General features: G+C 38.8%; 2 long non-coding RNA genes across 2 annotated transcripts; both read right to left on the reverse strand.

Moving 5' to 3' along the window:
* Positions 1-3,038: 3,038 nt before the first annotated feature.
* On the reverse strand, positions 3,039-10,591 carry LOC125804855 (uncharacterized). Its single transcript, XR_007441063.1, has 5 exons — positions 9,587-10,591; positions 8,092-8,121; positions 5,076-5,103; positions 4,873-4,909; positions 3,039-4,094 (listed from the first exon to the last, which is right to left on the reverse strand). It is a non-coding gene; the product is annotated as an uncharacterized LOC125804855 (long non-coding RNA).
* Positions 10,592-17,663: 7,072 nt separating this feature from the next.
* On the reverse strand, positions 17,664-19,303 carry LOC125804857 (uncharacterized). Its single transcript, XR_007441075.1, has 2 exons — positions 19,180-19,303; positions 17,664-18,602 (listed from the first exon to the last, which is right to left on the reverse strand). It is a non-coding gene; the product is annotated as an uncharacterized LOC125804857 (long non-coding RNA).
* Positions 19,304-20,677: the final 1,374 nt, after the last annotated feature.

Consider the following 20,677-nt stretch of genomic DNA (forward strand, 5'->3'; position numbering starts at 1 on the left):
ACCAGATTTTATGATTTCTTTAAAATGGACTAGAGCTTTCTGCACTTCTGGATTCAGGGATTCATTGTGTTGTGTTGGTTGTGTTTGTACTGGTGTGTTTCTCTGCAGCTGGAAGCGGTTTAATCTGTATTTCCTTTGTATTTGTTGAGCACAATATATCTTGTGTAGGGTGTTTAGTCTAGATGCTCTATTTTTTAAACGCAGTAAGCACTGTTCTCTGTGGTGCATCCTGAAATGCAGATCAGTCTGGTGTAGGCTTTTAAATTTTTGTTTCTTCTGCTCAGAAAAATTCAGATCATTTCTGTACCGATATGTAAAATATTGCTTCTGCCTTTGCCTGAAAGCATCATCTTTTCTGTAGCTATTGGTCACATACCATCTCTTCTTCTTTCTGTAATCAGGATTATGTTGGTATCTGTTGGCCACATACCATCTCTTCTTCTCTCTGTAAATTGGGTTATTTCTGTAGTTGTCTGTAAAATACAGTTTCTGTTTTTCTCTGTAACCTGGGTTATTTCTGTAGTTGTCCGTAACATAACGTCTCTGTTTTTCTCTGTAATCCGGGTTATTTTTGTAGCTGTCCGTAACATAACGCCTTTGTTTTTCTCTGTAATCTGGGTTATTTTTGTAGCTGTCTGTAACATACCCTCTCTGTTTTTTTCTGTAATCTGGGTTATTTTTGTAGCTGTCTGTAACATACCCTCTCTGTTTTTTTCTGTAATCTGGGTTATTTTTGTAGCTGTCTGTAACATACCCTCTCTGTTTTTTTCTGTAATCTGGGTTATTTTTGTAGCTGTCTGTAACATACCCTCTCTGTTTTTTTCTGTAATCTGGGTTATTTTTGTAGCTGTCTGTAACATACCCTCTCTGTTTTTTTCTGTAATCTGGGTTATTTTTGTAGCTGTCTGTAACATACCCTCTCTGTTTTTTTCTGTAATCTGGGTTATTTTTGTAGCTTTTGGTAATATACTCTTTTTGCTTTTCCCTAAATGTTGTGTTAACCACATAATTAACTCTTATTGACTTTTGCTTTGCTAGTCTGTAACCTAAATTTTTACTGTAACACACACGGCTGCTTTGTTTCCTCTTTTCTCTGAATTTGGGATCATTTGCATATTTGTATTTTGAGTTTAATCTCTCCTGTTCTCCCTTTGTCTGGATGGACTGACCTTTTTTCTTCATGTGTTTTTGACGTAAATATAACCTCTTTTTTTGTGCGTTATTTAATTTAGCCACAGGTTCTTCAACAGATTTTCTTATGTCAGAGTGTAGATTGGGACATGGGTCTACTGACATTTGCTCCTCTCTTTCGAGATTATCAGTAGTTTCTGCACTGTCAGTGTTTATGTTCACAAAAGACACGGGGAGGAGCTCATACTGATGATAATCTTTCAGTTTAAGACACACCTGGTACAGTATTAGTAATCTTTCAGTCATGTCCTCTAAGTTTGCAAACGTGAGCATCACAGCTGTACCTGCATTCTTATCAGCTTTTAGTCCATCTGGAGTTCTACAGTGAGGATCAAAGAACCCGAATCTACCTGAGCGATCTCTGAACACAGCAACACACGTTCCTCCAGTGATCAGCAGAGCATCAGTTACATCACCTCTCAGGCAGTTTAGTGCGCTTTCCAAATTCACATACTCTTCCATCCCCTGTGGAGCCTCATCTCTCAGAAACCCGAATCTCTGTGGGTGTTTAATAACGCTGTAACACTGCGTGTCTGTCTCTACTGTACAGGGAAGCTCATCAGATGCCAGCAGGTTACTCCGAAACCTCCCTTCATTCAGTAATGATTGTTTAACCTGAGTATAAACAGCATCACCATGTGTTAATATCTGGTCTAGGTTTACGCTGGTCAGGTCATTGTTTTCACTGTGTACTGCTAGAAATGCAAGTGAATTACAGGTACACTGAACTCCTCTAGAGAAAATCTCGTATCTCTCATCGCCCTGACTGTGGGATGCCAAAACTGTGGTCACGTGTGTACAAACCGTGTTTTCAGTCCATGTTTGTAAGTCAGCACTTACCAATTGCATCTTAGCTGCCTCACGGTGTTTAGCTGCCATGGATTTCTTACTTTTTCTGGGCATTTTTTAATCTGGTTCTTTGGATAAAGTAAAACCTTGAATATTATATATAAAAACAGTGACCAACCAAAGCGTTCAAAGAACTCTGTGCTAATGTATTTCTCAAGAAGTAAAACTGCCAAAGACTAGTATTAAGTCACCTTTTATAGACACAAAACTACTGCTCTATCAGATAATCTGAAATTATCAAATGAATATGATTTAAAGGATAAAATGAAAAGATTTGTTGTGGGCAATACCTTTAATTAATGTTCTTGTAAATTAAATTCAGCTCTCAAATAAATTATTTCATGGCAAATGCAACCACTAAGCACACACAAGATGTAATTGTTTTTTATTCAGCAGCAATCTGCTGTATATATTTATTTCTTTTCGTGTGTATAACTTCGCTTGAAATAAATATACAACAGCTAATGTGCAATTCAAATATTAGATAGCTTAAATCTTAAATGTATATGTATGGTTTACTTCTACAAATTGATTATCAGATTATATGATTTTTTTAGACTTACCAGTTATCAAAAGACCTCTATGATGGGAAAATCAAAATGTGATAATACCTTTTTATTAACCTTTAAAAGAACTCTTCAGGATAACGCTATATGAAATTAATCTAAAACTGTACACAAAAGATAATTATCTTGTAACTGACAAGATGACACCATACAATGAAATTATCATTTCATAGTCAGTACACAAATGTTGTGATGGTACTTCTTCATAAAAAATAACCTTTAACAATACAAAGATTTGATAACACCTTATCAGGAAATGTATTTGTAATAGTCTCCTTATGCAATTACGTAATTTACCTTTAGAACAAACTTTACTGTCAGTAATCCGTAGGCAATACCTTTAATTAATGTACTTATACAGTAGTACAAAATTAAATTGAGCTCTCAAATAAATTATTTAGTGGAAAATGCAACCACTAAGCACACACAAGATTTTTTTTTTTCAGCAGCAATTTAATGTATTTTTCGTGTGTATAACTTAGCTTGAAACAAATATACAATAATTAATGTGTAATTCAAACAGTAGGTAGCTTAAATCTTAAGTTTATATGTATGATTTACTTCTACAAATTGATTATCAGACTAACCAGTTATCAAAAGACCTCTTTATGATGGGAAACACAAAATTTGATACCTTTTTATTAACCCTTAACAGAACTCTTAAGGATAATGCTTCATAAAATTAATTTCCAAGTCCTTACACAAAAGATAATTATCTTGTGACTGAAAAGATGACACCAAACAATGAAATGAACAATTAATAGTCAGTACACAAATGTTATGATGGTACTTCTTTGTAAAATTAACCTTTAACAATACAAAGATTTGATAATACCTTTTTAGGAAACAAATGTGTAATAGTCTCCTTATGCAATTATGTAAAAAAAAACTGATCAAATGATTATTTCAATTGTTGTCAATAAAGACAAAGTATTATAACTGCAAAAGTGGACTCACTTAATATATGAACGAAATGTAGAACTGTCTATACAGTTGTTTATTCAAGTACTGTATTTGTAATGTATAGCTATAAAATGTTAAGCTATGCTAAAGTGATTTGTGGTATAATTGTGTGTGTGCTGCAGGTCCAGTTTCTTCAGAGCTTTCTAGGTGGTGAGCCAGGCGTTTACTGGGCTTTTGTGGTCTTTTTCACGTTGTTTAGGGACCTGCAGATTGTTTGTCTTTGTTGTCTTCTGGGTTGGATGACTTCTGGGTTGGATGACTTCTGGGTTGGATGACTTCTGGGTTGGATGACTTCTGGGTTGGATGACTTCTGGGTTGGATGACTTCTGGGTTGGATGAGTTATTATATGAATGAGTTATTATATGGATGAGTTATATGGATGAGTTATATGGATGAGTTATATGGATGAGTTATTATATGGATGAGTTATTATATGGATGAGTTATGAGTTCAATGAGTTATGAGTTCAATGAGTTCAATGAGTTCAATGAGTTATCGTTTCGGGGATGGGGAAAGCTGGGATGCTTGCAGATGCAAGCAGAAAGAAAGAGAGAAAATGGAAACAAGAATTTAGATGGGGTAGGGCAAAGACAAGAAAAGAAAGACAGAAAAAAGAGAAAACAATCCTGTTAGTTGCAAACAGTAACAATTGTACAATTTGCAATACACACATTTTCAAAAACACAATTAAACAAACAATAATCATTAGAAAAGGTCAGTTTTTCCCCATAATCTAAACATTTCTTAGCATTACCAGATGAAAAGATACTTAAATCTTCTTATTTTATTTTTTATTTAAAGGCATTCCTGGTAACCTGGTATGTAATGCTCCATAAGTTATAAAACTGCACAGCACAAGAGTATATAGTTATTTCAAACTAAGCATTGATATACAGAATATACAGCATTTCTATTTTAAATACACATTAATCAAATTATGACATCCTCATTATATCTACACCCATTATTATTTTTTATTCAGTTCTATTGGATATAGAACTATATGATAGTTTGTACTTGAATAATTACAAAATGTAGTTCTGTATCTGTTTCTTTGCATACTTTATTATTACCCGCATTTCTCCTTTCAAGTATGCAGAATACAGGATTACAGTCTGTAATTATAGAACTAAATGGTGTCCTATATGATTGGTAAAGCTTAAAAATGAACAGTAAGGGTAGAATCAAGGTAGGTATTGTGACTTGACTGTGTAGAAACACTTACAGAACTACATTGTAGCCAACTTTCAGGTTTCTCTGAACAGCAACTTTAGGCAAAATCAATGTCAGTTCAAAACTCACCTGGCAAGAAACAATGCCCAATTAAGTCAAGGTCAACCTGTTAAAAACATAAAGATATATATATATATATTTTTTTAATTGCACCAGAATGTTAATCAGCCAGGACATAGTTAACTTCACATACAAAAGTGGTTACATTATACTACATAAACTATACTAGATTTTGGGTTAGTTACTTATTAATTGTATAAAGTAATACTCACAGCACTGTATGTGAAAGCCTTTTTGAGCCTGTAAGATGAGAAAAAAATTGAAATAACGATTAATCATAAACGAAAGATTTAACCACAAATGTGTCATGACATAATGCAGATGAATCAGTATTTTGGAAAAGCCAATCCCGGTGCAGAACTCTATTTGGGTGTTTTCAATCAAAACACATTTTCAAGGTATTCTACAGTTTAAACGCATATTTTTTTTCTCTAAGCCTTGTTTAGAACAGAAGAAATGTTTTTGACTTTGAATGTTCTTTTTTGTTTTAAGTTTAGTCAATTCAACCATACATCACTTCCATGTGTGACAGGGTTTCATCCTGGTGACAGGGTTAACCTAAAATTATTGTTTTTGCTGACTGATTATATATTTGTTGTGCAAAGTTTGACATGAAAAATACTTTTTACAATTCACATTAAAAACATTGTGGAGCTATAGCTCAGTTACAGCCAAAATAGTCTGTCAATCCTGTCAGCACATTAGTTTTACACTTTGTACACATATGAACTGCAGAACAGACATGGGGTGGGACAGTATATAGATATCATAAAATATTTTTTTGGACATATCATATCATATGGTATCTATGTGGCTTCAAATATGGATATATTTATTGAAATAAAGGTGCTCTAAAATACCTAAGATTTCTTCCAATTAGACTTACTAAAGTTATTGCTCCATTACTCCACGTGGTATAATCAAATGAATAGGGTAAACCTGCAGTGAAGAATATTGGTTGTTAAAGTCTGTGAAACGGACACCAATAAATCTATAATTACTGGTATTTGATTCATTAGAAGTATTGTATTCTCTTCAGTAACACATATGCTGTGAAGTAGTGTAGAGAATTGTTGAGAATCAAGGGTTAGTTCCAACTAGCAGTTAAACAAGGAACTGGAGCTTTCTGCAGGGTTCATACACCTTTTACAAGGTAAAATTAAGCACTTTTCAAGCACTTTCAGGGCCCATCTTCAAGTTTTTCCAGCACATTTCAGCTGTGGTAAATTAGTAATAACGGTGATATCTCAAAACTGTGATTCAGCGATAATCAATATATCGCAAAACTATTCTCCACACTCCACAGCGACTATGCTACAGCGAAAAAAAAAACTTCTAAATAAGTAAATAGCAGGAATTATGGATTTATTGGTGTCAGTTTCACACAATTTAAATACCAATGTTCTTCACCACATGTTTACCCTATTCATTTGACTGAGCAGTTACTGTAGTATGTCAAATTTGGGGGTGAGTTGAGAGCATTTATACATACATATACTCAAAATTATTGATTTGCTTTGTCACACTTCAAGAGATGATATTTTTTATGTGAACACAATCAGAATTGTGGTTGGTAATAGCAGATGGAGAAGAAATTAAAGCAAAGTAAGTTTTACAATTCTAAATGCATCATCTATCTGTAAACTTTGTTTACTATCCACCTTGATTGGGTTACCAGTAAAACTATGACACAAAAGCTCACTAGGCAAATAACTTTCAATCAATGTTTTACTCAAAATGTAAAAAAAAAAAAAAAGGTAAAGCTTTAATAGTGCTGTACAAATCAGAACAACTTGAATTTACAAGGTAAAATAGTGCAAACATATATAGGGCAACACCAAATACCAAGTGAGATCACTTGACAAATACCCTCACTTTCAATACATTCTTAATTTGAAAACATAAAAAAATAAAACATTTACGATTGAGGTAGGCAGTGAATCAGCTTACTGATCCTTTGACAGTAATGTGCAAATCAATAGTTTTCCAGCCAATACTCGTTAAAAACACAACCCCCCAGCATATCTGTGTTGTTTTCGCTGACTGTGAGGTGACGAGGAAAACACGAAAACTGACTCGCAGATAGCCACTCTATGGTGTCACATCGATGTCAAAAGTCGAGGGGCGCAAAAACACCAGCGTGTTTTAACGATTTCCGTTTAACATTTATCATTTCCTTCTCACAAGCGCAAATGTTAAACTCGCGAGCACAAAAAAACTCGCCAGCACTGCTAACCTGGCTTTTGGCTTTTAGCATAGCCATCTAGCCAGCATACCTATCTCCAGCCAGAGATCGGCTCGTTCCACTGCGCTGACACCGAGAAAAAAACCAAGGAGATTGGCTCATACCACAGCGCTGACGCCGGGAAAACAGCCCCGGAGATCGGCTCGTTTTTACGGCGCCAGTGTTCTGTCGATTAGTGCTACCCTGTCAAACTGTGCTACTCTAGTATATATTTAAACGTAAAAATTACAAAAAGCACCACATTTTAAAAGACTAAATCAATATATAAGGATACAGTTTAAGAGAATAGGCATGATTTATATCTTGTATTTTAGTATTTTTAATTGCTCGATTATTATTATTATTATTAACTGCCATTTACACTCCATTTTACAAAAACATTACATAATGCCAGAGGAGGGGTTATGGTTGGTGAATATGAACTCAAAATTTTGTAGAACTACCAAAAAACAGTAAAATATTAAATAAAATTGGGTCTGCACAGAAGTGGAAGCGCTGGTTCCTCGTGAGGCAACTCTTGGATTGCGAGAAAGAACCGGAATTTGTCGCAAATACATGGAGGCGCGAGCTAAGCCTTTTTTATTTTACGCTCTGCAAATTTTTCTTTAAGCAAACTTATTTAGTCAGATAATGATTTATTGTAAAGTAAAGCAGTTTTAAGCATTTTCAAGCACTTTCTCCAAAATTCCAGCACTTTCCAGGACTGGAAAAAAAAAATTAAAATTCAAGCATTTTCCAAGATTTCAAGCACCCGTACGAACCCTGTTTCTGAGAGTCAGCATCCTCAAAAGTGAGCCACACAGAGCTGCTATAAATCTAAACTTCCCAATATGACCTGATCGTAAGATCGGCTGAATAGATAAATATTGGTTGATTACAAATTTTACTTGAAAATCAGACAATACAGAAACACAGGTGATAGATCTTTCCATTTCTAATTATTTAAAAGCATTGATATTTATCAACTGTTTATTCATACTTACGAGTGTTGTAAAATCACAGATTTCTGGTTCCTGTAAAATAAGAAAAAATAATTAGACAAGTAACACTTTTTGTGGTCACAATATAATAATATTTAAATTCAATTCAATTTTATTTATATAGCGCTTTTTACAAAGGTTGTCATAAAGTAGCTTTACAGGAAAAACAGGTCCACGCGTCTTCTGAGCAGCACAACAGAGATGCCAATTTTATGGTGAAACTAATGAATGGTGACAATAATGAATCCTATATTAGATGAAGACTTGTGTGTCTATTTTCAGGAATCAAGATTGAAACAGGTCATAAATCTATGGCAGATAGTAAATTATTTATGAACTCTTATTAACACAAGATCTATTTAAAACTTGTAGTACAATCCACAATTTACATTTAACATCTATCAGGTTTTTTTCTGATGTTAACACTATGTTAGTTAACAGGCAAAATCCTAATTATTTTAGAACCCAGACTTTCTGACTGTAACAGCAGTACGTTTTACACAACTGAATTGTTTTATAATGTTGTGCATACTTTTAAATACTATTAAAACTGATGTGGAATGATGTTTTCAAATCTAGAGCTGTCCTTATTTATAATTTTATAAAATAAGCTGGAGTCTGTTTTAATACATTATTATTTTATTATACATCTTTATTAAGAAAGGTTAAAACAAAACAAAAAACATGCTTGCTTTATAAAAATACTTTTTAATTGTCGTGTTGAATTGAAATTGAATGGCATTTATAACAGACTAATGTTTAACCCCCTAAATTTGATATAATTCTCAATTAACCATTAATGTTTAAAGCTAAATAATACAACGCCCCTTGAGACAGACTTTACAATATTTCAGTCAAATTCATTTATTAAAAATATTTAGAACAGGGAGGTTGTTACTAATAGTATCTGAGGTAGATTTTGTATAACAATGATAATGAGATAACCCAGTAAGGAATGTAAACTGTGAAAATAATATTCAAATGCTTGTAATTGTACATTCATAATTACGGAGGAAAAACGGCTGCATTCGTGTTCAGTCAGTCTTTTAAGCACTCTAAACCGGTTTAAACCAGATTAAACCAGCCCAGAGCAGACAGCACTGGATAGTTAACCACCATATAAAATACTGTTTTTTTACGTATTAAGAACAGACCAATGATTAGCTAGCTAGCTTACTAAGCTTTTGTGTCTATTGTTTCTCAGAAACTATGCTGTCTGTTTTCTATATGAGCGTTTTAGCAGGAATTCCCTGTATTGGTCAGAGGAAGCTACGTTAGCAGGCCTGCTACCTCCGAGGTCCCTGTTAGCTTCCGTGCTAACCTAGCTTCATACAAACACGGAAATAACAGTATTTTAACATTATTAATACATTATTTAGTATGATTCATATTTAATAGTTGAATTTCTAGCCAAATATATGAAGTGGACATTAAAAGTGGCGTTTTTTGTCGTATTTTCACCTTTAAACTCATTCCAGTGACTGTTACTCCCACTTACCTCAGTCGAAGGAATGTCGTTCGTCTGCGCGCGCGCTGCCTGGGCACATCCTTGGGTCAGTTCAATTCACTACGTGGTCCCTCCTCACTACGCCCTGTGTTTTCTTAAAATAGGTAAAATACCTTTCACACAATTTTATTTTTATTTCAGATGAAAGGCAATGAGGAACAAAGTAATAGGGTTTAAGACTTCCAGTTAAACAGTTCAGTGCTTCAGTGGGTGTAAAATTAAAAGTTCAGTAACTAATCAAGTGCACTTCAGAAGGAATGAGTGGACTATCTCCTTTATTATGTTTTTAAGGTTTGTCTGTACGCTTACTACTTTACTGCCACCAACAGGTGACATTATGTAGTCATCACATCATAGAACTAAAAGCATAATACATTTGAATTTACCACCTTAACATCTTTACCGAGTTGTTATTTCAGCTTTACAATTAATAAAATATAACTACTTATATGAATTGTGTGTAACACAAAATTAAACAACATTTGGTGTTTTTTTTTTTTTTAAGTTTATCTTCCAAAATCTTGACACTTCCCTTATTTATCCAAAGGTTTTAGGGCACTGCTCTGTAAGCCAAAAGCAACCATATTCCACCATTTAGCCAAAACTGTTTGGACACTGCTTTGTCAGCCAAAAGCAACGGTATTTTACCATTTAGCTAAAACTTTTTGGATACAGCAAAGGCATTGGCTTTGCTGTAGCAACAGCTTAGCAACCACTTTAGAAATGAAAGCAACTGCCTAGCAACCACTTAGCAACCACGTTAAAAACGATAGCAACTGCCTAGCAACCACTTAGCAACACCTTAACAACCACTAGGAAAACATTAGCAACTGCTTAGCAACCACTTTAGAAATTATAGCAACTGCCTAGCAACCACTTAGCAACCACCTGGAATACGTTAGCAACTGCCTAGCAACCAGTTTGCTACACCTTAGCAACCACCTGGAAAACGTTATCAACTGCATAGCAACCACTTAGCAATCATGTGGAATATGTTAGCAACTGCCTAGCAACCACTTAGCAACCAATTTAGAAATGATAGTAAGTGCGTAGCAACCAAATAGCAACAGCTTAGCAACCACCTGAAAAACGTTAGCAACTGCCTAGCAACCACTTAGCAATCATGTGGAATATGTTAGCAACTGCCTAGCAACCACTTAGCAACCAATTTAGAAATGATAGTAAGTGCGTAGCAACCACTTAGCAACACATTAGAAACCAACTGGAAAACGTTAGCAACTGCCTAGCAACAGCTTAGCAACCACTTTAGAAATGACAGCAACTGCCTAGCAACCACTTAGTAACCACGTGGAATATGTTAGCAACTGCCTAGCAACCACTTTAGAAATGATAGAAACTGCCTAGCAACCACTAAGCAACCACTTAGCAACCACATGGAAAACGTTAGCAACTGCCTAGCAACCACTTAGCAACCACTTTAGAAACACCTTAGCAACCGCATAGCAACACCTTAGCAACCACATAGCAACCACCTAGCAACACCTTAGCAACCACCCCAGATACCATGGCAACACCTTAGCAACTACCTAGCAACACCTTAGCAACCACCTAGCAACCACCTAGCAACACCTCAGCAACCACCCTGGATACCATAGCAACACCCTAGCAACCACCTAGCAACACCTTAGCAACCACCCTGGATACCATAGCAACACCTAAGCAACCGCATAGCAACACCTTAGCAACCACCTAGCAACCACCTAGCAACCACCTAGCAACACCTTAGCAACCACCCCTGATACCATAGCAACACCTTAGCAAGCGCATAGCAACACCTTAGCAACCACCTAGCAACCAACTAGCAACACCCTAGCAACCACCTAGCAACACATTAGCAACCACCCTGGATACCATAGCAACACCTTAGCAACCACCTAGCAACACGTTAGCAACCACCTAGCAACATCTTAGCAACCACCCCGGATACCATAGCAACACCTTAGCAACAACCTAGCAACACCCTAGCAACCACCTAGCAACCACCTGGTATATGTTAGCAATTGCCTAGCAACCAGTTAGCAACAGCTTAGCAACCACCTGGAAAACATTAGCAACTGCCTAGCAACAGCTTAGCAACCACTTCAGAAATGATAGCAACCGCCTAGCAACACATTAGCAATCAAATGTTTAACCAAAAGTTTTACGATTTCTGCATTTAAACAAGCGTTTTTAGATTTCAGCGTTTAACCAAACATTTTTAGATTTCAGCGTTTAATCAAACGTTTATAGATTTCAGCGTTTAACCAAATGTTTTTAGATTTCAGCGCTTAACCAAACGTTTTTAGATTTCAGCGTTTAATCAAATGTTTTTAGATTTCAGCGTTTAATCAAACGTTTTTAGATTTCAGCGTTTAACCAAATGTTTTTAGATTTCAGCGTTTAACCAAACGTTTTTAGATTTCAGCGTTTTTGGCATTTAGCGTTTAGCCAAAAGTTAACAGCATATCAATGACTCTTCACACTCTTCAGACGGAAAAAGCTTAGCAACCATTTTAACTTTTTAACGTTATTAGTGTTCTTTTCCAAGCCAACTTAAAGTTCGTTCACGAACTTTACCTTTTCTAGTTATTATTATTCTTCCTCACTTTTGTTAAACGCTACTCCTCCTAGGGCTTTTAACGTAGAATCACGAAACTTTCAGGGATCGTGGGACCTATAGTGAATTACGTTGCTTGTGCTTTTTGGAGCGATATATCGTACGGTTTTCGTAAAAACTTCGTAAACGTACGCCCTTTTTTCCATAGACAATGAACTAGAAGAATTTTGAATGGCTGTGAACGTCACAATTTTTGAGATACGAAGACGAAATTCGGATGGTCTATAGAACTTAGTGAGTTCTTTCCGAAAATATGCTTTACGAAACGATATGTCGTACGGTTTTCGTACAATTATCGTACGAAGTTTCCCCATAGGAATGAATGGGGGGCCCAGAGTTCTAACTCACACACGAGCAGCTCTGCGCACGGAACCCCTTCTCTCCCCTGCTCCTCCAGTACAGTGAGTGTATGGAGGAGCTGCTGTATGGAGCAGCTATCAGTCAAAAGTTTGGACACCCCGGCACCCCAGCCAGGTTTTAGCAACCACCTATTAACTGCTTAGCAACCACCTGGAAAACGGTAGCAACTGCCTAGCAACCACTTAGCAACACCTTAGCAACCACCTGGAAAACGTTAGCAACTGCCTAGCAACCACTTAGCAACAACTTAGCAACCACTTTAGAAATTATAGCAACTGCCTAGCAACCAGTTAGCAACCACTTAGCAAACACCTGGAAAATGTTAGCAACTGCCTAGCAACCACTTAGCAACACCTTAACAACCACTAGGAAAACGTTAGCAACCGCCTAGCAACCACTTAGCAACCACTTTAGAAACACCTTAGCAACCGCATAGCAACACCTTAGCAACCACATAGCAACCACCTAGCAACACCTTAGCAACCACCCCAGATACCATGGCAACACCTTAGCAACTACCTAGCAACACCTTAGCAACCACCTAGCAACCACCTAGCAACACCTCAGCAACCACCCTGGATACCATAGCAACACCCTAGCAACCACCTAGCAACACCTTAGCAACCACCCTGGATACCATAGCAACACCTAAGCAACCGCATAGCAACACCTTAGCAACCACCTAGCAACCACCTAGCAACCACCTAGCAACACCTTAGCAACCACCCCTGATACCATAGCAACACCTTAGCAAGCGCATAGCAACACCTTAGCAACCACCTAGCAACCAACTAGCAACACCCTAGCAACCACCTAGCAACACATTAGCAACCACCCTGGATACCATAGCAACACCTTAGCAACCACCTAGCAACACGTTAGCAACCACCTAGCAACATCTTAGCAACCACCCCGGATACCATAGCAACACCTTAGCAACAACCTAGCAACACCCTAGCAACCACCTAGCAACCACCTGGTATATGTTAGCAATTGCCTAGCAACCAGTTAGCAACAGCTTAGCAACCACCTGGAAAACATTAGCAACTGCCTAGCAACAGCTTAGCAACCACTTCAGAAATGATAGCAACCGCCTAGCAACACATTAGCAATCAAATGTTTAACCAAAAGTTTTACGATTTCTGCATTTAAACAAGCGTTTTTAGATTTCAGCGTTTAACCAAACATTTTTAGATTTCAGCGTTTAATCAAACGTTTATAGATTTCAGCGTTTAACCAAATGTTTTTAGATTTCAGCGCTTAACCAAACGTTTTTAGATTTCAGCGTTTAATCAAATGTTTTTAGATTTCAGCGTTTAATCAAACGTTTTTAGATTTCAGCGTTTAACCAAATGTTTTTAGATTTCAGCGTTTAACCAAACGTTTTTAGATTTCAGCGTTTTTGGCATTTAGCGTTTAGCCAAAAGTTAACAGCATATCAATGACTCTTCACACTCTTCAGACGGAAAAAGCTTAGCAACCATTTTAACTTTTTAACGTTATTAGTGTTCTTTTCCAAGCCAACTTAAAGTTCGTTCACGAACTTTACCTTTTCTAGTTATTATTATTCTTCCTCACTTTTGTTAAACGCTACTCCTCCTAGGGCTTTTAACGTAGAATCACGAAACTTTCAGGGATCGTGGGACCTATAGTGAATTACGTTGCTTGTGCTTTTTGGAGCGATATATCGTACGGTTTTCGTAAAAACTTCGTAAACGTACGCCCTTTTTTCCATAGACAATGAACTAGAAGAATTTTGAATGGCTGTGAACGTCACAATTTTTGAGATACGAAGACGAAATTCGGATGGTCTATAGAACTTAGTGAGTTCTTTCCGAAAATATGCTTTACGAAACGATATGTCGTACGGTTTTCGTACAATTATCGTACGAAGTTTCCCCATAGGAATGAATGGGGGGCCCAGAGTTCTAACTCACACACGAGCAGCTCTGCGCACGGAACCCCTTCTCTCCCCTGCTCCTCCAGTACAGTGAGTGTATGGAGGAGCTGCTGTATGGAGCAGCTATCAGTCAAAAGTTTGGACACCCCGGCACCCCAGCCAGGTTTTAGCAACCACCTATTAACTGCTTAGCAACCACCTGGAAAACGGTAGCAACTGCCTAGCAACCACTTAGCAACACCTTAGCAACCACCTGGAAAACGTTAGCAACTGCCTAGCAACCACTTAGCAACAACTTAGCAACCACTTTAGAAATTATAGCAACTGCCTAGCAACCAGTTAGCAACCACTTAGCAAACACCTGGAAAATGTTAGCAACTGCCTAGCAACCACTTAGCAACACCTTAACAACCACTAGGAAAACGTTAGCAACCACTTACCAACACCTTAGCAACCATTAGGAAAACGTTAGCAACTGCCTAGCAACCACTTAGCAACAACTTAGCAACCACCTGGAAAACGTTAGCAACTGCCTAGCAACCACTTAGCAACACCTTAGCAACCTCCTGGAAAACGTTAGCAACTGCCTAGCAACCACTTAGCAACACCTTAACAACCACTAGGAAAACGTTAGCAACCACTTAGCAACCACCTTAGAAACGATAGGAACTGCCTAGCAACCACTTTAGAAATGATAGCAACAGCCTAGCAACCACTTACCAACACCTTAGCAACCATTAGGAAAATGTTAGCAACTGCCTAGCAACCACTAAGCAACCACTTTAGAAATGATAGCAACTGCCTAGCAACCACCTAGCAACACCTTAGCAACCACCCCAGATACCATAGCAACACCTTAGCAACCACCTAGCAACACCTTAGCAACCACCCCGGTTACCATAGCAACACCTTAGCAACCACCTAGCAATACCTTAGCAACCACCTAGCAACCACTTAGCAACCACCTAGCAACCACCTAGCAACACCTTAGCAACCACCCCAGATACCATAGCAACACCTTAGCAACCACCTAGCAACACCTTAGCAACCACCTAGCAACCACCTAGCAACACCTTAGCAACCACCCCGGATACCATAGCAACACCTTAGCAACCACCTAGCAACGCCGTAGCAACCACCCCACATACCATAGAAACACCTTAGCAACCACCTAGCAACCACCTAGCAACACCTTAGCAACCACCCCAGATACCATAGAAACACCTTAGCAACCACCTAGCAACATCTTAGCAACCACCCCGGATACCATAGCAACACCTTAGCAACCACCTAGCAACCACTTAGAAACACCTTAGCAACCACCCCAGATACCATAGCAACACCTTAGCAACCACCTAGCAACCACTTAGAAACACCTTAGCAACCACCCCAGATACCATAGCAACACCTTAGCAACCACCTAGCAACACCTTAGCAACCACCTAGCAACACCCTAGCAACCACGTAGCAACATCTTAGCAACCACCCCAGATACCATAGCAACACCTTAGCAACAACCTAGCAACACCCTAGCAACCACCTAGCAACACCTTAGCAACTACCTGGTATATGTTAGCAATTGCCTAGCAACCAGTTAGCAAAAGCTTAGCAACCACCTGGAAAACATTAGCAACTGCCTAGCAACAGCTTAGCAACCTTTTCAGAAATGATAGCAACTGCCTAGCAACACATTAGCAATCAAAAGTTTAACCAAAAGTTTTACGATTTCAGCATTTAAACAAGCGTTTTTAGATTTCAGTGTTTAATCAAACGTTTTTAGATTTCAGCGTTTAACCAAACGTTTTTAGATTTCAGCGTTTAATCAAACGTTTTTAGATTTCAGCGTTTAACTAAATGTTTTTAGATTTCAGCGTTTAACCAAACGTTTTTAGATTTCAGCGTTTAATCAAACGTTTTTAGATTTCAGCGTTTAACCAAATGTTTTTAGATTTCAGCGTTTAACCAAATGTTTTTAGATTTCAGCGTTTTTAGCATTTAGCGTTTAGCCAAAAGTTAACAGCATATCAATGACTCTTCACACTCTTCAGACGGAAAAAGCTTAGCAACCATTTTAACTTTTTAACGTTATTAGCGTTCTTTTCCAAGCCAACTTAAAGTTCGTTCACGAACTTTACCTTTTCTAGTTAAGTTGGCTTGGAAAAGCCAACTTATTGTTCTTCGTAATCTTCTTCTTCTTATTAAGTTGGCTTGGAAAAGCCAACTTCTTGTTCTTCGTAATCTTCTTATTATTATTATTATTATTATTCTTACGCCTTTTTTTCTGTACGCTACTCCTCCTAGAGCTTTCAACGTAGAATCACGAAACTTTCACGGATCGTAGGACCTATGCCAACTTAGCGTGCTTGTGCTTTTTGGAGCGATTTATCGTACGGTTTTCGTAAAAACTTCGTAAACGTACGCATTTTTTCCCCATAGGAATGAATGGGGCGAAATTTTAAACGTCCGTAACCGCCACAATTTTTGAGATACGAAGACCAAATTTGGCGAGCTTATAGATCTTACCGAGATCTTAAAATTAATAGGAGGTTGCGAAGTGATATGACGTACGGTTTTCGTACAATTTTCGTACGAAGTTTTCCCATAGAAATGAATGGGGGGCCCAGAGTTCCATCTCGCACACGAGCAGCTCTGCGCACGGAACCCCTTCTCTCCCCTGCTCCTCCAGTACTGTGAGTGTATGGAGGAGCTGCTGTATGGAGCAGCTATCAGTCAAAAGTTTGGACACCCCGGCACCCCAGCCAGGGCTTTGCAACCACCTATTAACTGCTTAGCAACCACTCTCTCTTTCTCACTCTCTCTTTCGCTCTCTACTTCTCTAATTCTCACTCTCTTTCCCACTCTCTCTCTATTTCTATATTTCTCACTCTTTCTTTTGCTCTCTACTTCTCTACTTCTCACTCTCTCTTTTGCTCTCTACTTCTCTATTTCTCACTCTCTTTTGCTCTCTACTCCTCTATTTCTCACTCTCTTTCTCACTCTCTCTCTACGTCTCTATTTCTCACTCTCTTTCTCACTCTCTCTCTACGTCTATTTCTCACTCTATTTCTCACTCTCTCTCTACTTCTCTATCTCACTCTCTCTTTCTCTCTCTCTACGTCTCTATTTCTCACTCTCTCTCTCTACTTCTATATTTCTCACTCTCTCTACTTCTATATTTCTCACTCTCTTTTTCACTCTCTCTCTACGTCTCTATTTCTCACTCTCTCTCTACTTCTCTATTTCTCACTCTCTTTCTCACTCTCTCTCTACGTCTCTATTTCTCACTCTCTCTACTTCTCTATTTCTCACTCTCTCTTTCTCACTCTCTCTCTACTTCTCTATTTCTCACTCTCTCTCTGCTTCTCTATTTCTCACTCTCTTTTGCTCTCTTCTTCTCTATTTCTCACTCTCTCTTTCTCACTCTCTCTCTACTTCTCTATTTCTCACTCTCTCTACTTTTCTGTCTCTTTCTTTCTACTTTTCTATTTCTCTATTTCTCTCTTACTCTTTATTTCTCGCTCTTCTCTCTACTTCTCTTTCACTCTACTTTTCTGTCTTGCTTTCTCTTTCTATCTATCTCTCTACTACATCCTCTTTCTTTCTCTACTTCTTTATTTCTCGATCTCTCTTTTTCCCTAATTCTCTTTCTCTCGCTCAATATTTCTCTCTACTTGTCACTCTTTTTCTCACATTCTCGGGTGTTCTTTCTCTACTTCTCACGCTGATTTTCTCTCTACTTCTCTATTTCAGGCTCTCCCTTTTTCTGTACTTCTACATTTAACACTCTTTCTTTTTATCTACTACTGCCTAGCAACCAGTTAGATACACCTTAGCAACCACCTGGAAAACATTAGCAACTGCCTAGCAACCACTTAGCAACCATGTGTAATACGTTAGCAACTGCCTAGCAACCAGATAGCAACACCTTAGCAACCACCTGGAAAACGTTAGCAACTGCTTAGCAACCACTTTAGAAATGGTAGCAACTGCCTAGCGACCAGTCAGATACACCTAGCAACACCTTAGCAACCACCCCAGATACCATAGCAACATCTTAGCAACCACCTAGCAACACCTTAGCAACCACCACAGACACCATAGCAACACCTTAGCAACCGCCTAGCAACCGCCTAGCAACCACCTAGCAACACCTTAGCAACCACCCCGGATACCATAGCAACACCTTAGCAACCACCTAGCAACACCTTAGCAACCACCCTGGATACCATAGCAACACCTTAGCAACCACCTAGCAAAACCTTAGCAACCACCTAGCAACACCCTAGCAACCACCTAGCAACACCTTAGCAACCACCTTGCAACCACCTAGCAACACCTTAGCAACCACCCCGGATACCATAGCAACACCTTAGCAACCACCTAGCAACACCTTAGCAACCACCTAGCAACACCTTAGCAACCACCCTGGATACCATAGCAACACCTTAGCAACCACCTAGCAACACCTTAGCAACCACCTAGCAACACCCTAGCAACCACCTAGCAACACCTTAGCAACCACCTTGCAACCACCTAGCAACACCTTAGCAACCACCCCGGATACCATAGCAACACCTTAGCAACCACCTAGCAACACCTTAGCAACCACCTAGCAACACCTTAGCAACCACCCTGGATACCATAGCAACACCTTAGCAACCACCTAGCAACACCTTAGCAACCACCTAGCAACACCCTAGCAACCACCTAGCAACCACCTAGCAACACCTTTGCAACCACCCTGGATACCATAGCAACACCTTAGCAACCACCTAGCAACACCCTAGCAACCACCTAGCAACCACCTAGCAACACCTTAGCAACCACCCTGGATACCATAGCAACACCTTAGCAACCACCTAGCAACACCTTAGCAACCACCCTGGATACCATAGCAACACCTTAGCAACCACCTAGCAACACCTTAGCAACCACTTAGAAACACCGTAGCAACCACCCCGGATACCATAGCAACACCTAAGCAACCGCCTAGCAACCACCTAGCAACACCTTAGCAACCACCCCGGATACCATTGCAACACCTTAGCAACCACCTAGCAACACCTTAGCAACCACCTAGCAACACCTTAGCAACCACCTAGAAACTCCTTAGCAACCACCCAGGATACCATAGCAACACCTTAGCGACTGCCTAGCAACCACCTAGCAACACCTTAGCAACCACCCAGGATACCATAGCAACACCTTAGCAACCACCTAGCAACACCTTAGCAACCACCCTGGATACCATAGCAACACCATAGCAACCACCTAGCAACACCTTAGCAACCACCTAGCAACACCTTAGCAACCACCCAGGATACCATAGCAACACCTTAGCAACCACCTAGCAACACCTTAGCAACCACCCCGGATACCATAGCAACACCTTAGCAACCACCTAGCAACACCTTAGCAACCACCCTGGATACCATAGCAACCGCCTAGCAACACCCTAGCAACCACCTAGCAACACCTTAGCAACCACCCTGGATACCATAGCAACACCTTAGCAACCACCTAGCAACACCTTAGCAACCAACCCGGATACCATAGCAACACCTTAGCAACCACCCCGGATCCCATAGCAACACCTTAGCAACCACCTATTAACCCTCTAGCAACCACCTAGCAACACCTTAGCAACCACCCCAGATACCATAGCAACACCTTAGCAACCACCTAGCAACACCTTAGCAACCACCCCGGATACCATAGCAACCAGTTAGCAACCACCTGGAAAATATTAGAAACTGCCTAATAACCACTTAAAAACCATTTGGAATACGTTAGTTGCCTAGCAACAAGTTAGCAACAGCTTAGCAACCACCTTGAATATGTTCGCAACTGCCTAGCAACCAATTAGCAAACACTAAGCAACGATGTGGACTACATTAGCAACTGCCTAGCAACTACCTAGCAACCACTTAGCAACACTTTACTTTATAAGATAATTATAAGCTTTTCACCATGTTAGCCAAAACTTTTTGGACTTCAACATTTAGCCGAAAGTCAACAGCATAGCAACCACTCTTCACACGCTTTAGACAGAAATATCTTAGCAACCATTTTAACTATTCAACGTTATTTAACTATTTAACGTACTTTTCCAAGCCAACTTAAAGTTCGTTATCGAACTTTCCTTTTCTAGTTATTATTATTATTCTTACGCCTTTTTTTCTGTACGCTACTCCTCCTAGAGCTT

This window comes from Astyanax mexicanus, chromosome 10, assembly GCF_023375975.1.
Source record: "Astyanax mexicanus isolate ESR-SI-001 chromosome 10, AstMex3_surface, whole genome shotgun sequence".
Classification (NCBI taxonomy): domain Eukaryota; kingdom Metazoa; phylum Chordata; class Actinopteri; order Characiformes; family Acestrorhamphidae; genus Astyanax; species Astyanax mexicanus.